Source organism: Sturnira hondurensis, unplaced genomic scaffold, assembly GCF_014824575.4.
Source record: "Sturnira hondurensis isolate 20B ecotype Veracruz unplaced genomic scaffold, ASM1482457v3 Scaffold0021143, whole genome shotgun sequence".
NCBI lineage: Eukaryota > Metazoa > Chordata > Mammalia > Chiroptera > Phyllostomidae > Sturnira > Sturnira hondurensis.
In genome coordinates, this window is record NW_028093774.1 from 20,805,477 (window position 1) to 20,820,501 (window position 15,025).

The 15,025-nt window shown below is 51.5% G+C and overlaps 1 long non-coding RNA gene across 1 annotated transcript; it reads right to left on the reverse strand.

Moving 5' to 3' along the window:
* Positions 1 to 4,422: 4,422 nt before the first annotated feature.
* On the reverse strand, positions 4,423 to 14,996 carry LOC118976782 (uncharacterized). The gene is made up of 3 exons (XR_005064346.1): positions 14,895 to 14,996; positions 8,526 to 8,613; positions 4,423 to 5,814 (listed from the first exon to the last, which is right to left on the reverse strand). It is a non-coding gene; the product is annotated as an uncharacterized LOC118976782 (long non-coding RNA).
* Positions 14,997 to 15,025: the final 29 nt, after the last annotated feature.

Genomic DNA, 15,025 nt, shown 5'->3' on the forward strand with positions numbered 1-15,025 from the left:
CTGAGCGGAGGGCTGTTGCCAAGGAAAATCATTGCATGCTGAGTGGGCCCAGTCTCTTCCTCATGATACAGGTGGATAAATTGAGGCCCCAAGATGGGAGATGATGTGTCTCTGGTCACAGCATTGGTTCTAGCCTCCAGTCAGTGATGAACAAGATGCATGCAAAAGGTCAGACTGGACCCACGGGCTTTTGTTACTGGTAGAAAGTTTCTGTAGCAGAAATGGAGTGAGGATGAGGGTCCTGTGGAAGCCACTGGGTGGGATCCTAGGACCCAGCACATGAGAGTTTAATGTGAATGTTCCAACCATATTTGTCCAGCTGCCCTGGCTGCACCGTGGAGCTGGGAGACACAGTTGACTCTCTCGAGCTTCTAGCACCACGCTCAGGACCCGAACAGAAATGCCAGGATCCTAGACCCCTGTGAGAGTGACCTGTCTGGGGCTATGACCAGCTCCTGGCTCTAGAGGAGCTTTCAGAGCTGGCTCCAGGGCTCCCAAAGGGAGTCTTCTGGGACCTCAGGATGGTTCACTGCAGGGAATGCCAGGCTCAGGCCTCCACCTGGGCCCTGCCCCACCTCTGTCAGGCCTAGCCAGCTTCCTGCAGACCCAGACGAGCTCTGTCCCTCTGGTGTTGACAGTCTGTGAACATGTGTGGCCCTTTCTGCTGCCCTGCAGGGCTGGGAGGACTCCTCCATCTTGCTGCCCTTTCTTAAATTCATTAGACCATCCATCTTCTGCTCACATTCCCTCCCCAGGGCCTGTGGCTACAGCTGACCATCTCCCTGGGGCCTTTTCCCTCCCCAGGGTTGGCAAGGCGCCTCTGCAGTCCCTTGCCATTGTGCTTTGGCATCTTTTTAATCCCTTTCCCCCCAGGAGGTCTCATTTCAGCCTCAGCTGATCCGTTCTCACTGCCCAAGTCCCTTCTCTTGGAAGGTCCAGCCTCCAGCTTGAGAAACCAGGGTGTGGACATGGGATAGGCCCTCTTTCCACCCTGCTCCATCCTCTCCTGTCCAGCTGGCACGAGGACGGCCTTCCATTGCTCACCTTCTCATGCTGGGACATTTCCTCCCTATTCCAGCTCATTAGTGCAGGTACAACTGGAGCCAGACCTGTCTCCTGCCCAACACTGAGCTCACGGCACCGCTCCGGCGGGCCCTTTCCCCGCACCCCTGCCCTAGCACCCTGTGCTTCCCAACCCGTCTAGAGCACTTGGCACGTAGGGAGCAGCCCTCCGGCCCTCGCCGATGCAGTGCGTTCTCTCCCTCTCTCTCCCTCCTTCTCTCCCTCTCTCTCTCCCTCTCTCTCTCTCTCCCTCTCTCTCCCTCCCTCTCTCTCTCTGGCTTTCCCTGGCCTGGCCCTCTTTCCAGGGTCTGGACATGGGGAGGCCTTTCTGTGCAGGGATCCCATGCCTCCACAGTCAACACCGAGCCAGCACGAAAATCCATAGGCGGGTTTTGTTGGGGGCGACCGGGAGGGGCTGTGACTCCTCAGGCTGGATGGGGCTTCCTCAAGCCATCTAGCTGTCCCCCTGGCTTCTGGAAAAAAACATTTAGACCATCCCAGATCCACAAGAATTTAATCAGTTTTTAAGGACAGCTGTCTTTCCCTTTCTTGCATTTAACAGGAGGAAATGTCACATGAACCTTTTTCAGTGTGTTAAATCTCGTGTTCTTTCTTCCTGCAAAAGCTCACCTACAAATCTCATGCTGAACTGGAATAATTTCCACTGCAGTCTTAGTCAGTAATTCTTCACACTGAGAGCATGAAGAATAAATGCTAAAAAAAAACAAAACAAACAAACAACCCTGTCTTTTACATTAAACAAACAAACAAAGCAAACACCTTAAGGTATCTGGAAACCCAGTGAAATCTTCCTTTGCCTCCTTTTTCTCTGGGCTCAGGGATTTGAAGACCTGTCTCCCTGGGGGCAGGTACAATTGCCTTGAGTGAACTGGTCTCTCCAGAACTCAGGGGGCAGGGCCTGAACCTCTGACCTAAGTAAGCCCTGAAATACATTCATGGGTTGTGAAAGCAATGTGGTCACAACCAGCACTTGAAAAAAATAGAAGAGAGGTCATAGGAAACCTGAGAACACAGTGCACATGAGGGTAAGCGGTCCCAGTTGCAGATGTGTGCCCTCGTGTAGTGCATTGTGTTGTAAGATGTATTTTTACTGTGAGCTTGGTTTCAAAGTCTAAAGCCACTGCTCCCAGCTGACTTGCGCTGTAAGTGGAGGACACGGTCATCTGTGAGCTTGCCGGGCCCTGGGACGCCCTTGAGGCCAGGCCATGCGGAAGGAGAGAGCGGAGAAGGCAAGTCCTGGAGGGCTCTGCCTAACTGAAGCTGTGGGGACAACATTGGATGGCTGTTGTGGGAATGAAGGGGGCGTGGATGGGCTGCAAGTTCTATGCCCCCTGAGATCCCTTTGGCTCTGAGGTCCTGCTGTGGCCCCACCTTCGCACTATACCCCATCACACTCTTCCTCAACTCCTCCTGTGTGCTGGGAGGAAGACTCATTTCCCTTGGTTCTGATTCTTTGTGCCATAAGATAAGGTATTGGGAACAGTTGCTCTGGTGACTTGTCACGTGGATGTCCCTTGCGGCCACACTTGCTGCAACCCGGGTACCAGTGTTACCGTTTATACAATGAGAAGTGCAACTGCTGCTGTCTCCTCCCTCCTCCTCATCCCTCCAGCTGTGGTTCATATCCAGAGATCAGAAAGAAAGACTGCTGGGTTTCACTTCATGAGGCAGGTTCAGAAGCACGTACCCACCTGGCTTGCCACAGTCCTTGGCACTTGGGGGCAATTGCCCTCATACCTCAGAATGCATGACTGGCAAGCTCTGGGAGGGGGCCTGGCACACAGAAGATGGCCAGCAAATGTTTGCTGGACCAGTGGATCGTCCCTGGGAGCCCTGCTTTTTCAGGTATACCGTGCAGGCTGGGAGGGTTTCCTCCTCCTCTGCCATGGAATCAGAGCTCAGGCTGGAGCAAGGCCAGTAGCTACAGTCACGGCCATTGGCAAGTCGGGCCATGCAGAAGCTCCATACAGCTTTCCAAGTCCTTGAAGACAAGATTCTTCCAACTTCTCAATGTTGTTTTTTATTTTTACACCACCATGGCCATTCCTGGTGGGTGACTGAGACAGGGCGTTAAACAAACAAACAGCCCCAGTTAAGGAAGCTGCATGAACGCCTCTTTGAACCTACTCACATGATGGTCCCCCCTCTTTGCCGGTCAGGAGATGTGTAGATACCATTGCGTTTCAGTTTCTTTCATTTCAGAGATGAAATAATAGTACATATTTTAAAGGGATGGTGATTCATGGGTGTTCCTTGTACTGTGAATTCACTTTCTCTTCTTATCCCAGGAACCCTCCACAGGATTATCGTGAGTTTAACACCTTATAGCCTCTCCTTCCCGTGTCTTATCTCCAGGTGGATGTGGGACAAATGTGAGGCAGAGACAAAGAGGCAGCTAGGACTGGCTTTTAGGCACGTACTTACAAATGAGTGCTGGCTCCCTCCTGCCATCTCTCCGGCCCTTCAGCCTGTGTTCCCTTGATCTCCCACGATGACTGTTCTGTGCCCTAGCCCTGCTGAAGTCTGCTGCACTGATGCTGATCCCTGAGCTAGCTCGGGACTCAAGGGAGTCCTCAGTGGCTGAACAACTCCTGTACAACAGGACTGAGGTCTTGCGGATATTAGGAGGCAGGGCTATTCTGCTTTCCCAAAGGTCTGAGATGAGGAGCCCAAAGCCAAGAGTGGAGAGGAGGCCTTGAGCAAAGAGAGATAATAAAATCTTTGGAAAATCCTGGGCCTTTCGAAGATTCAGACCCTCCTTGGAGGTCTTCCTCCCATGTAGGAAGCCTTTCTACGCGGCCCGCCTGGCCTCTCTTTGAACACTTCTGCTACCAGAGGGCTCGCTACTCAGAGATGGGATCGGCCCTACAGTGGTACAGCCCCATGTGTTTTATTTACTGTAAGTGCAAATCGTGTTCTCACGTGTTTTTTCTTGTTTCTGGCCCAGGCTCTGGAACAAAATGGTGAACTTGACTGTGTCAGAGACAGTACTGTTAAATGGCCATCTTATGTGACATCTCAGTAACTTTGACTAGAGTTGGCCATGCTTTTCTTCCTTAAATCTAATTTTTCCTTGGATTCTGGGCCACTTCCTCCTTCAACTTGGATATTCCTTTCTTCTTTCCTTTGCTGGGTTATTCTCCTTTCTCTAATCTCAAAGTACTCTCTGTTTTAACCTTTAACACCTTAAAAATGTTACCGAGATGTACTTTGTATATCAATCACACAATTAACCATTTTCAAATGTACAATTTATTTATTTTTAAATAAGTCACCAAGTTGGGCAACCATCACCATAAATGGGTCTTAGAACATTTTTATCACTCCCAGTAAGACCTTTTGTGCCATTTACTGCTAACTCTTTCCTCCCCTACTCCTACCCCTGTCCCTCGAATCTATTTGCTGTCTCTATGGCTTTGACCTTTTTCTACATCACATAAAGAAAAGTGTGCAGTTGTGACTGGCTTCTTTCACTGTGTATAATGTTGTTGAGATTTATCTATGTGGAGCGTGTATTGGTAGTTCACTCCTTTTTATTCATGAGTTGTAGTTCATTGTTTGGATATATCAGATTTTATTGATCTATTCTCCAGTTGATGGACATTAACCAGTAACCAATCTTTGATTTTTATGAGTAATGCTACTAAGTCTACACTGTTTCTGCACAAGGCTTTGGGTGGGTATACTAAACCCTGGACTCTTCTCTCTCCTGGGCAGTCTCTTCCACATCCCCACCCACACCTTTTTCTCCTGGTCCTACAGGTTACATTTTCCAGCTTCCCTTTTTGTAAGGTACAGCCACATGACTGAGTTCTGGTCAATGGGATGTGAAAGAGTGATGTTTGGCTCTTTCAGACATTGCCCTTAAGAAAATGGGCAATCCCCTCCTTATCCATCTACTGGTTGAATGAGAAGGCGGAAGAATCTCTATATTGGCTCCATGATGGAAGGATCCTGGGGCCCTGCATGACCATGTGGATCAGAACTATGCTCAATAAGTACAAACATACTCACTGTGTGAGAGTTGTTACCACATTAACCTGCCGTGACTAGTGAAAACACAAAACAACTGAACCTCCCTCTGACTTGACAACCCCGCAAACAGCTGACGATTGCCAGACTCTCCTCCACCAAGATTTCTCTCCTCCAGTATCTCAGTTGCTCCTCTGGGTTGTATTCATCTCCACTCAGGTCACCTTCTTGTAGACATGCTCCAGTGTTGTAATACATCATCTAAAACATGGTAGCAGAATCAAACACAAAACTGTCATTGTGTCTTAGCAGCTTGGAATACCCTGTTACCCTCCCTGTTCTGAGTCCTGATTTGGTGCACGATGGTACCAGACCTTTCGGAAGTTTACACTGTTAGTTTATTTCATACCAGTGGGTAACTGGGATCTCCTTTTTCAATAGTCTCTCCACCTCCCCCACAACGCACACAAGGTCATTTCACATGCACTGCTGTCAAAGCAAGCATCCCTCATCCTTCCATTATTGCTTGTTTTGGACCGAGATGCAAGACTTTTTCACTTATCTTTATTAAATCTCAACTTATATAGATCAGTTTATATCTTGCTTTTATCATCCAGCGTCATCATTTATTCCTCCAGTTCCATGTCATGTGAAGTGTGATAACAATGCTCTGAATTCATCCACGTTGTGAGGAGTCTGGTCGGAGTCCCAGGCCTGTCTCATGTGCCACTGCAGATCTCAGGGACCTCCATCTGTTCTCTGCGTGGAGAGTGGTTATTTAAGCATCTATACACATCTAACTGCATCACAGTGGGCTCCACATTTTCCCAGCCTGTCCACATTGAATATCATCTGAATTTCATCTGACTATCACTCAAAAACCTGGTAAAACTTCTCTGATCAGAAACCCTACTGAAAAAAGGAAGAGGGGTAGAGCCTGGGGTGGTTTAATTTTTGTAAACTTGGCTCTGGTAACCATTGCTGTGCCTCCTTCTCACCATCCTTTCCACCTTCCTGGGCTGAGCAGTGCACCTCCTGCCACATTGGCAGCTCCACGGACCTGTAAAAGAAGAGCCATGTGGGGAGGAATAGACCGGTGGCGGGGCTGTGGGATTGCTTTTAAGCAAGGCAAGCTCACTGACTCTGCCTCAATTGGTGTTTACTTGGAATGGCTTCGGGTGGGTTAATGGCACTTCCCCCCCACACAGATATCTCCTTGCTTTTGACCAGAGACACCAGTTTCAGAATTCCAGATAAATAATCTGCCCCTTCCAAGGCCAGCTGGTAGCTTGGGTGTGGGGACTATGTCCATCTATCTGAGAAGAGGAGCTGACTAGAACTCAGCCCCCTCCATAAATTGATCCCAATCTACACTTCCAGCCCTATCCCCTTACATAACCCCTGTCCCAATCTGAACTTCAGCTATGTGAGCTATTTGTTTTCTCCCCAGTAGTGTCAAGTTTGTCTTACACTGATGTCTCTGCATTTGCAGTTTCTCTCCTTGGAACCCCCCCCCGCCCCTACATGGCCAACTCTCCCTTAACCTTCAATGCTGAAGTGAAAGTCAGGACTCTGAGAGATGCTCCCCAGCCCAACCCCACCCTACGTGGCTGGCAGCTCTTCAGTGAGCCTGAAAGTTCTTCAGTAAGTCCCCCATTGAAGCTCAAACCGTCACACAAGCAGCGAGGCTATCCTACCCATTCTCATGCCTGGTTCAGTGCCTGGCACACATTAGATGCTCAGAAAATATTTGTGGAACAGAGGGCATCATGTTCCCAGCCAAAGAGGCTGAGCATTAGAAAGTAGGCAGGTGCTTAGAGGCATCCCAGGCCGCAAAAGGATTTCCAGGCCCCACCAAAGTAGTGCACTGGGGGACATCAATACAGATCATGAGACTGAAGCTGCTGGTGGCAGGCTTCATCCACTAGACATGGGTGGAGAGTATGTATGTCTGTGTGTGTGTTTGTGAGTGTGTGCGTCTGTGAGAGAGACAAATAGGCAGACAGAAAGACACTGGCACTTCGGGGAGCAACGGCTCAATCAGAAATGGGGACTGTTTCCTCTCAGTCATCATGGACACTTCTGTGTTTCTTCCTGCCAGCTGGAAGAGGGGAGATGCTGACAGCTTATCTCTAATACACCCTCCCTGGCTCCCAACCCATCCGTCTCCACCAGCGGCTTTGGCACTCGCACCTACCCTGTCAGAGATGTTCCCAGGCTCGGAGGCCCCGCTGCTGACAGCACAGCCACTCGTGGCTTCCCTAGCCAAGACGGTCAAATAGCTCCCAGCTTCTTGGGGGGAGTTGAAAGAGAAGGAGCTGAGAGGTCTGGGAGTCAGAAGACCCTGGTTCAAGGGCTGGTGCTGCCAATACCCAGTCACGTGACCATGGACAAGCCCATCCTTGTCTGTCTGCTCCTCAGATCGGAATCTAGTGTTGACAGCAAATTTGAGTTCATCTAGTAAAATCCCCTCTCTCTATAGATGAGAAACTGAGGTCCTGGGAGGGGAGGGGGCACAGTCAAGAAGGAAGACCCTGGGGGCACAAGTGAGCTACAGCCAGGATCTGTGTTCCCTGCCATGATATGACACTGCCCTAAATGCTGCCTGAAACATATGCTATTTGTTTACAAGTCTGTTTTCCCTTCACTTCTGTCTTTGGGCAGAGGCAGGGAGGAGTGGAATGGAGATGAGAAGGTGCTGGGAGCAGTGCCATCTTCAGGCAAGGACCTGAGGGGGAGTGAGAAGAGCGTGGGGAGGGGGCAGGGCTTCATGACTGGGTGTGGGAGGGGGCAGAGTAGGGGGAGGAGCAGAGACGCCTTTCCTTCCTCCCTTGGCCTCCAGCCTCCTCTGGCCCGAGGTCTGGTCTGGTGAGGCAGAGCACAGAGCATGCCTCTGCTGTCTGTGTGAGTTCCTGAGGAGTGAGATCTTTAATTTTTGTCTGCTGAGCCCCGATCGGCCAGGGGCCAGCCTGTGTTACAACCTCCTGGAGGCCTCTGGGCCGAGGCGCTCAGACCAGAGTGGACGGAAACAAGGCATGAGTCACCGCAGACCGGTTGGGACTGGGCTGCACTGACCCCTCCAGTCTGGTGCCTGTGCTCTGTGGTGGGGAGTTTAGGGCCTGGGCCTGTTTCTAAGGGCTTGGGGTCCTAGAGAGTAGAGGGAGCCACCAGGACAGACATTGAGTGTCCACATTCTCAACAGATGACCCAGGGGAAAATGGAGGCCAGGAGGTGATGGCAGAGGCATCACCGCTTTCATGACCTTGATAATGAAGAGTAAGCAGGAGGTTGCTTACCAGACTCTCTGGAGGAGCTTAATTTAGGAAAGACCCTATAGTAGCCCCTGTATCTGTCCCCACAACCTCTATCCCTTGGGCTTCGAGGGAAGTCACTGTGTCCCAGCCAGAACCCAAGGTGGGGACAGGCTGGGAGACCCCAGTGACAGCCAAAGGAAGTTGCTTCCTACTCACCTCGTCCTTAAATTCTTGCACTGCCATTCCAGAACCCGAGATCAATCTGCACAGTCCTCCAGCCCACAGGACTTTCTCCCTGGAGATTCTGAAAGGAGAATACAATGTGCGACCCCTTCCCACCCATCAAGAGCCCCAACCCCCGCCGCAGCAGAGCACTTGAAGCTCCTGTGGTCTGTGCTCAATTACTGGTCTGTTACTGGGGGAACGAAAAGAAGGAGGCCTTCCAGGCAGCTCCCACTGTTCTCCTGCTCGGATCTTTTGGGGGAAGTTATGCTTCAGCCCCCAAGGAGTTTTGGAAAATCCCACCTCGGCGAGAGGCAGAAGGAGTTTATGCAGGTGAGCACAGAATGTTGTCTGAGCTTTACCTAAATGCAAATGACTTGCATCTCCAGCCACTCTGGTGTCAGGGGCTAGAAATGAAGGGAAACAAGTGAAATCAGTTGTCTGAGGAGCTGCCCATTCCACATGATTGCAGGACGTCCTGAAGTCAGTGCGGTGTGCTGGGGTGAAAACAGCACAGACTTTGGAGCCGGGCGGACTTTTTAGCTGAATCCTGGCTCGACTCCTGGCTGTCTAACCTGGAGCAAGAGACTCCACTCTTCTGGGTTTGTGAAATGGGAATGACAGTGCCTACCGCAAGGGCCACAGAGACGCTCTGTTCCTATCACTTCTCTTGCCCAAATCTGAGAAAGGCAGAGGATGGAGAGGAGCCTCACTCAGCAATAGGAAATGATTTGCTGTAGGGTACACTTGCTTCCTTTCCTTCTCCTTGGTGCGTGGGGATCAGATTCGCTGAAACTCACCAGGATGACTTTTGTCTGCCCTTGACAGCTGGTGGACCCCTGGCTGTAAGTAGGTGCGAGGAGGGTGGATGGGCTTGGAGGGCTAACTCGTGACAGCAATTCTGTGTGGCCGTCAGCTCCCTCGACCACACCACAAACAGCTGTGAAAGCTTCCCTCTCGCAGGAAGGCAGCTGGAGCTGCATTTCCAGAGACGTGCTCGCCTAGAAGCTGGCGTGGGGTTAGTGTCTGGAGCCAGATGAACCAGGAGGGAATCCTGTAGCCACTTACTAGCTTTGCTGCTGTGGGCAAGTCATTTTACCCCTCTGAGCCTTCATTTCCTCATCTGCTACGTGATGAAATAATAATGCTTCCTTCGTAAGACTGTTGTTAGGATTCATTGAGAAAATGTCTTCAAAACATTAAGCACAGTGCCTGGTACCCTTTAAGCACTCAGGAAATACCCACTGACTGTCTAAGATGGCTTTATTCCTTTTATTCTCAAGTCACACAAAAACAACTTTTTAAAGTTCCTACTGAGAGTTCATCAAGAAAGGGAAATATATAATAAAAATACGGGTTTTTAAGGAAAATATATAATAAAAATAGGTTTTTAAAAAAGTCTAAAGGCATATTTACATGGGCCAAAAGAAAATAAAGTTTTCCAAGTGGCGTATTTTCACGTAACTAATTAAAAGTCTGTTTGGACTAGAACCCCAGATGTTCAAATCAGGTTTTCTAAACTGTATTCTGAAAACATTAGATCTATAAGAACCACCTGTCCTCTTTTCTTGAAAGAAAGAGAGAGGGAGGCCGAAAGGAAGGAAGAAGGGAGGGAAGGAAGAAAAAAGAGGAAACAAGCAAAGAGAGAAAGAAACATCCCCCGGCAAGTGCAGTGGCCGTAACGGATCCCCTCCTGTCACGGGGCAGACGGGGCTCGTCATCTACTTTGCCCTGAAGGTGGGGATGGCAAGGAGAGCATCGTTATCTCTCTCTGCAGATGAGAAAATAGAAGCCAAGCCCTGAGCTCAGTTTTCAGAAGACAGAAACTTTGTGCTCATGGGAGGAGACAGCACAGGCAGTCCAGGGCAGGGCGGCTGTGAGTTCTGGGGGGATGCCAGGCCGAGGTGTCTGAGGTGGAGTGGTCTTGGCAGGTTCGGTGGGTTTGGAAGACGTCCTGCAGGAGAGAGCTGGGGCCTCTTCATACAGCCTGTACCTCCCAAACTGGGGACTGAGGCTGCACAGTGCAGGGGTCCCAGCAGCCCGGTTTCTGGACAAAGATACCCCAGCCCCTGAGCCTCTCCCATCCGGAAAGCTGGGGCCCAATCAACCTTCCTTCAGCTGCTCTGCCCACTGATTAACCAGGAAATGTGTTCTTTGTTCTGAGCAGGGGAACAAGCTCTCCTGGGGAGAGGAATTCAGGGCTGGAGGTCCAGTCTCTTCCAAGGAGGAAAAAATCCCCGGAATTCTGTCGGGAGTCTGGGTCTCAGCAAAGGGAGCAGAAATGCGGTCCTTGCTTTTGGTCCTTATTTACCAGATTAGTTCAGGTTCTGGTAGCTTTCTGGCTGCCAGCATTATCCCAGCAAGACATGGGAAAGCAATTAGGTTGCCCTGGGTGTCCATCAGGCTACCATCCCCACTCGCAGCGTGCACGTCCTGGCAAACCTTCCCCACTGGAATCTTCGAACCAACCCCGTGGGATCTTCTCTGCAGGGCTTTCCAGCGGTGATTTCTCTCCCGAGCCCCAAGAGATGTGTGAGTAGGCTGAGTGGCATTCTGTGCCTCATTAGGTAGGAAGCTGGGGTCAGAAGTAAGGAAGTGACACGTGGTGAGTCAGGGGCCTTGCTGGAAACAGCTCCACTCCCTCTGCTGGACAGCGGAGGGAGGGGGATGGAGAGTTCTTACAACTCCACCTCCCCAGGGAAGGCGAGAGAAGAGGGCACTGGGGAGTGTGCGGTTGAGGTACTCAGGTGGCAACAGCAGCAGAGCTGGTTGGGAGAGATACCACTTCAGTGTGAGGAGGGCCACCGAGTCACAAGCCCACAGCTAAGGTGGAGGCACAGTCTTCAAGGCTTGGGCTCAGGTGGGAGGTGACTGAAGTTTGAATCCTGCATCTGCTGCCCATCATCTCTGCAAACCAGTAGCTATTCCCAGCCTCAGTTTCCTGCTTTGTATGGGCAGAAATCATGGTGTCACCTTTATTTGGTCTGACAAGTCAATTTATGTAGCCTGCTCAACTCAGTGCTTGAACCATAGTAGACTCTATAAATTTTGGCAGCTTAAACAAAAAAAAAAAAGAGGAAAGAACCTCAAGTGTTTATGGGATTGAAGATTCCAAAGAGCTGCATCAACAGATCCCAAAAGTTATGGGGGGAGGGAGTGATGGGCAGCAAGTGGGAGACAGGACAGAGGGCAGTGCTAGGACCAGCCGGACAAGCGGGAGATGCCAGGCTGCAGAGTCGATTAGTCGGGGTGTGGGCTCCCTGGAGAACAGGGTGGGAGTTTCCAAGGACCATTTGTACTCACCGAGGAGTGGGAGGGGCGCCCAGCGGGGAGGGAAGAGTGTGCGCCTGAAGGTTTTGGCCAGCCGAGCAGTGAGAGGCTGAATGGGCGGCAGACTTCCAGAAGTGCAGACGGAGGAGACGGAGCGGTAATAATGACTTGGACACACAGGAGGAAAAAATAACTCAGGGACAAAGATGACGCCAAGGTTTCTGGCCTTGGGAGTCTCGTGGGGCTCTGAGGTGAGCGCTGAGGGATGGAGAGGAGAGCTCCTGAAAGAACTGGCAGGTAGTGGGGAGAGGAAGAGAGTCGGGAACTAAAGAATTGGGTGGAAAGTGGGGAAGGAGAGGCAGCATGGGGCTCGGGCCTTCCCAGAGCAGTGAAGGAGAAAAGTCTCCGGGAGGGAGCTGAGCTTTCTGGGAATCAAGATGGCATTCACCCCCAAACCAAGGCAGAGAATTCAAGGAGATCCTCAGGCCCATCCCTTGAGGCAGGAAGCGCGTGAACTTGGATCAGCAACTACCACCAGGAACCAGAAAGTTTTTCTCTCTTAAAATGGGTCGAATGATACCAGCTCTCCCTACTTCACCAGATTATTCTGTCATTCATTCAGTTAGCCGGCCATTGAATCCACATTCCGGGGCTGTCGATTAGATTGGAGCACTGGTCTAGGTTCTAGGGAAACGGTGGTGAGACAGGAAGAGGAGACATCAATTCCTTTAGAGCTATCACTGTAGCTTGGGAAGTCAGGCAATATGATTTTTTTTTTCAGTTGTTGAACGGGACTTCTCCTGTGGTCTTGGATTTCTGCTGAAGCCACAAGGGGAGAACAAGAAGGACTACAGGTTCACACATTCCAGAGAGAAGTACCACACACTTCACTAACAGCAGAACAGGTTCTGCAGCTCTGAAGCCACTTCCCTCCACACCACCAGCCTGTAACTGAAAGGGACTGAAGGAGGTGTTGAGGGAAAGAACTGTTGCATGAGCAGGCAGGGCTGAGACTTCCCCTGAGGGTGCTCCCCGGTGCAAACCAAGTGAAGGGAGTCCCCGGAGCACCCACGACAGAGATCGGGGGCTTTCAAGGAGAGGAAACTAGCCTGACTCTGCATAACTCTCTCTCCCCTGATGATGGCTGAGTCATTGGAAGCTGCAAGCACCCTGAAGCACTATAGCACACCAAGAAAGCCCTTGGGAGAACCCAGCACATGTCTTTAGGAATTGGGGGTGCACGTGAATGAAGAGGCTTGTGGGCACTTCCTGTCTGGAGAACTCTGACTGTGGAGCCTGGCTGGAGTGGCTTTTATAGTGGGGTGAGGAACAGCCGACTCAGCATTGGTTTATGGGCATGGCTGGCAAAGGCCACGCGGGGCAGAGGACAGGAGGGTCTGCAAGAGACCAGCCAGGGAATGCTTTGCTACTGAAGTGCAGGGTGGAGGTCTTGTAGGGAGCCTCCCAAGATTCCACCAATGTGCCCACATGTGGCACCTGATGGCCAAGGGCACCTGCCACACAAGACTTGGTCACTTTTCCTCCAATACTTCTCCCTGGACTCTGACACAGAGACGCCATCGCAGAGAAAGGACAATCAGAAAAACAGACCACAGTCCACTCTCTCTTTACAGGATCTGGAGCCCAGGGGCAGTCCCGTGAGGGCAGGGAGGAGTATTGAACTGGATTCGAGATGAATTAAATCGGATAGGGATTAGATTTGGACAGGACCAGACTTTTTAGTGCCTGAAAATTGGCCTTAATTATAGACATGAAACTATTCTTGTGACTGATAGGGAAGGGCAAGCTAAAGACGCTGAGTTTAACGGTGGGGAAAGGAAATTCACCATAATTTGGGGGAAGGCAGTGAGGGGAGAAACATATAGCTGTTTCCTGATTATCTTTAAAACCTGGCGTCCTCAGGCTCAGCCCATCCAATAAAGCAGTCACACAAGCAAACGAATAAATACGATGATTTCAACCAGTCATGAGAGCCATGAAATAAAACAGGTTGATGTGTTAGGAAGTGAGGGCTCAGGAGCGGGAGGGCTGCTCTGGATTGAGGGGGGAGGGGAGGGTCGGGGTGGCCACTCCAGGAGGTGATGTTTGAGGTGAGGGAAGTGATGAAGAGTTAGTTCTGCAAACATCTTGGAGATAAGCATTCCACGGACAGGGGCGTGGGCATCAACTTGGCTTGTTCAGGAGCATAGAGGAGGCCAGTGCAGGTGCCGAGCGGTGGTGAGTGGCCCTCCAAGAGGGGAGACCGATCAGAAAGAGGGGCCAGTCAGGCAGGCCTTTGTACAGGCCAAGGTCAGGAGTTGAGGTTGTATTCCCTTGTGTAGTGTGGGATCTTTCAGGTCCACCCTCTGTGAAAGAGGACACTATTTCCAGGATCCGCCATCAGGCTGGACACTGACGCAACGGGAAGGGTCTGAGAACCGGGAGCGAAGGCGCCTTCGGCGGCAGGTCACGCTGCAAGCTGCAGCATGGCCGACGACACGGCCAACTCCACCAGAGGGCGTGCGGCCCCCTTCCACGCGACCTTCGAGCGCTCCCGCCACAAAGCTACCTTCCAGAGTTCCTTCTCGCGTCCCAGGGCTAGCCTGCACCCGGTGGATGCCCCCAGTGGCCAGGGCTAGAAGCAAAGGGGCAGGAAGTTGGTCCCCAGGGTCAACCTTGTTTTTGTCACACTGTTCTTGGTACCTTGCCCCGCCTCCTTCAGACCTTCAAGGGTGCAGCCTTGGTTATCCAATCCGGAGTTTGTCCCCAGGTCAGGGGCAGGAAATAAATTCGGGACAGGTCAGCAGCTCGAGCTTGCCCAGGACAGGAGAGAGGTGGCTCCGGTGCCGCTGGTCCAGCAGGAGGCATCTCCTGTATCAGCCCTCGGGTCAGCCCTGCGCCACCCCCAGCTACTCACGGGTTAACCCCCCACGCCGCCCGCCCGCTTCCCGGTGCCAAAGTGGGTGTTGCTGGAATTCCTCTCTCCCTCTCCCATAATGAGGGGGCTGAGCTGTCCCTCCGAGGAGGGGGCATGGTGTGGATAAAAGAAACGAAAAAACAGAGAGGTTTCCAAAAATAAAGATCCTCCAGTACCTCTTCCGAAGGCCACAGCGACACGGAGAAGGCGCGAAGGTACAGCCGCGGTGCGCGCCCAGCTGGAGACCAAGCGCGGACGCCAGGCGCAGGGCGCACAGTCCCGGGCCCCTCTGCTGCCGAGCGCTTGC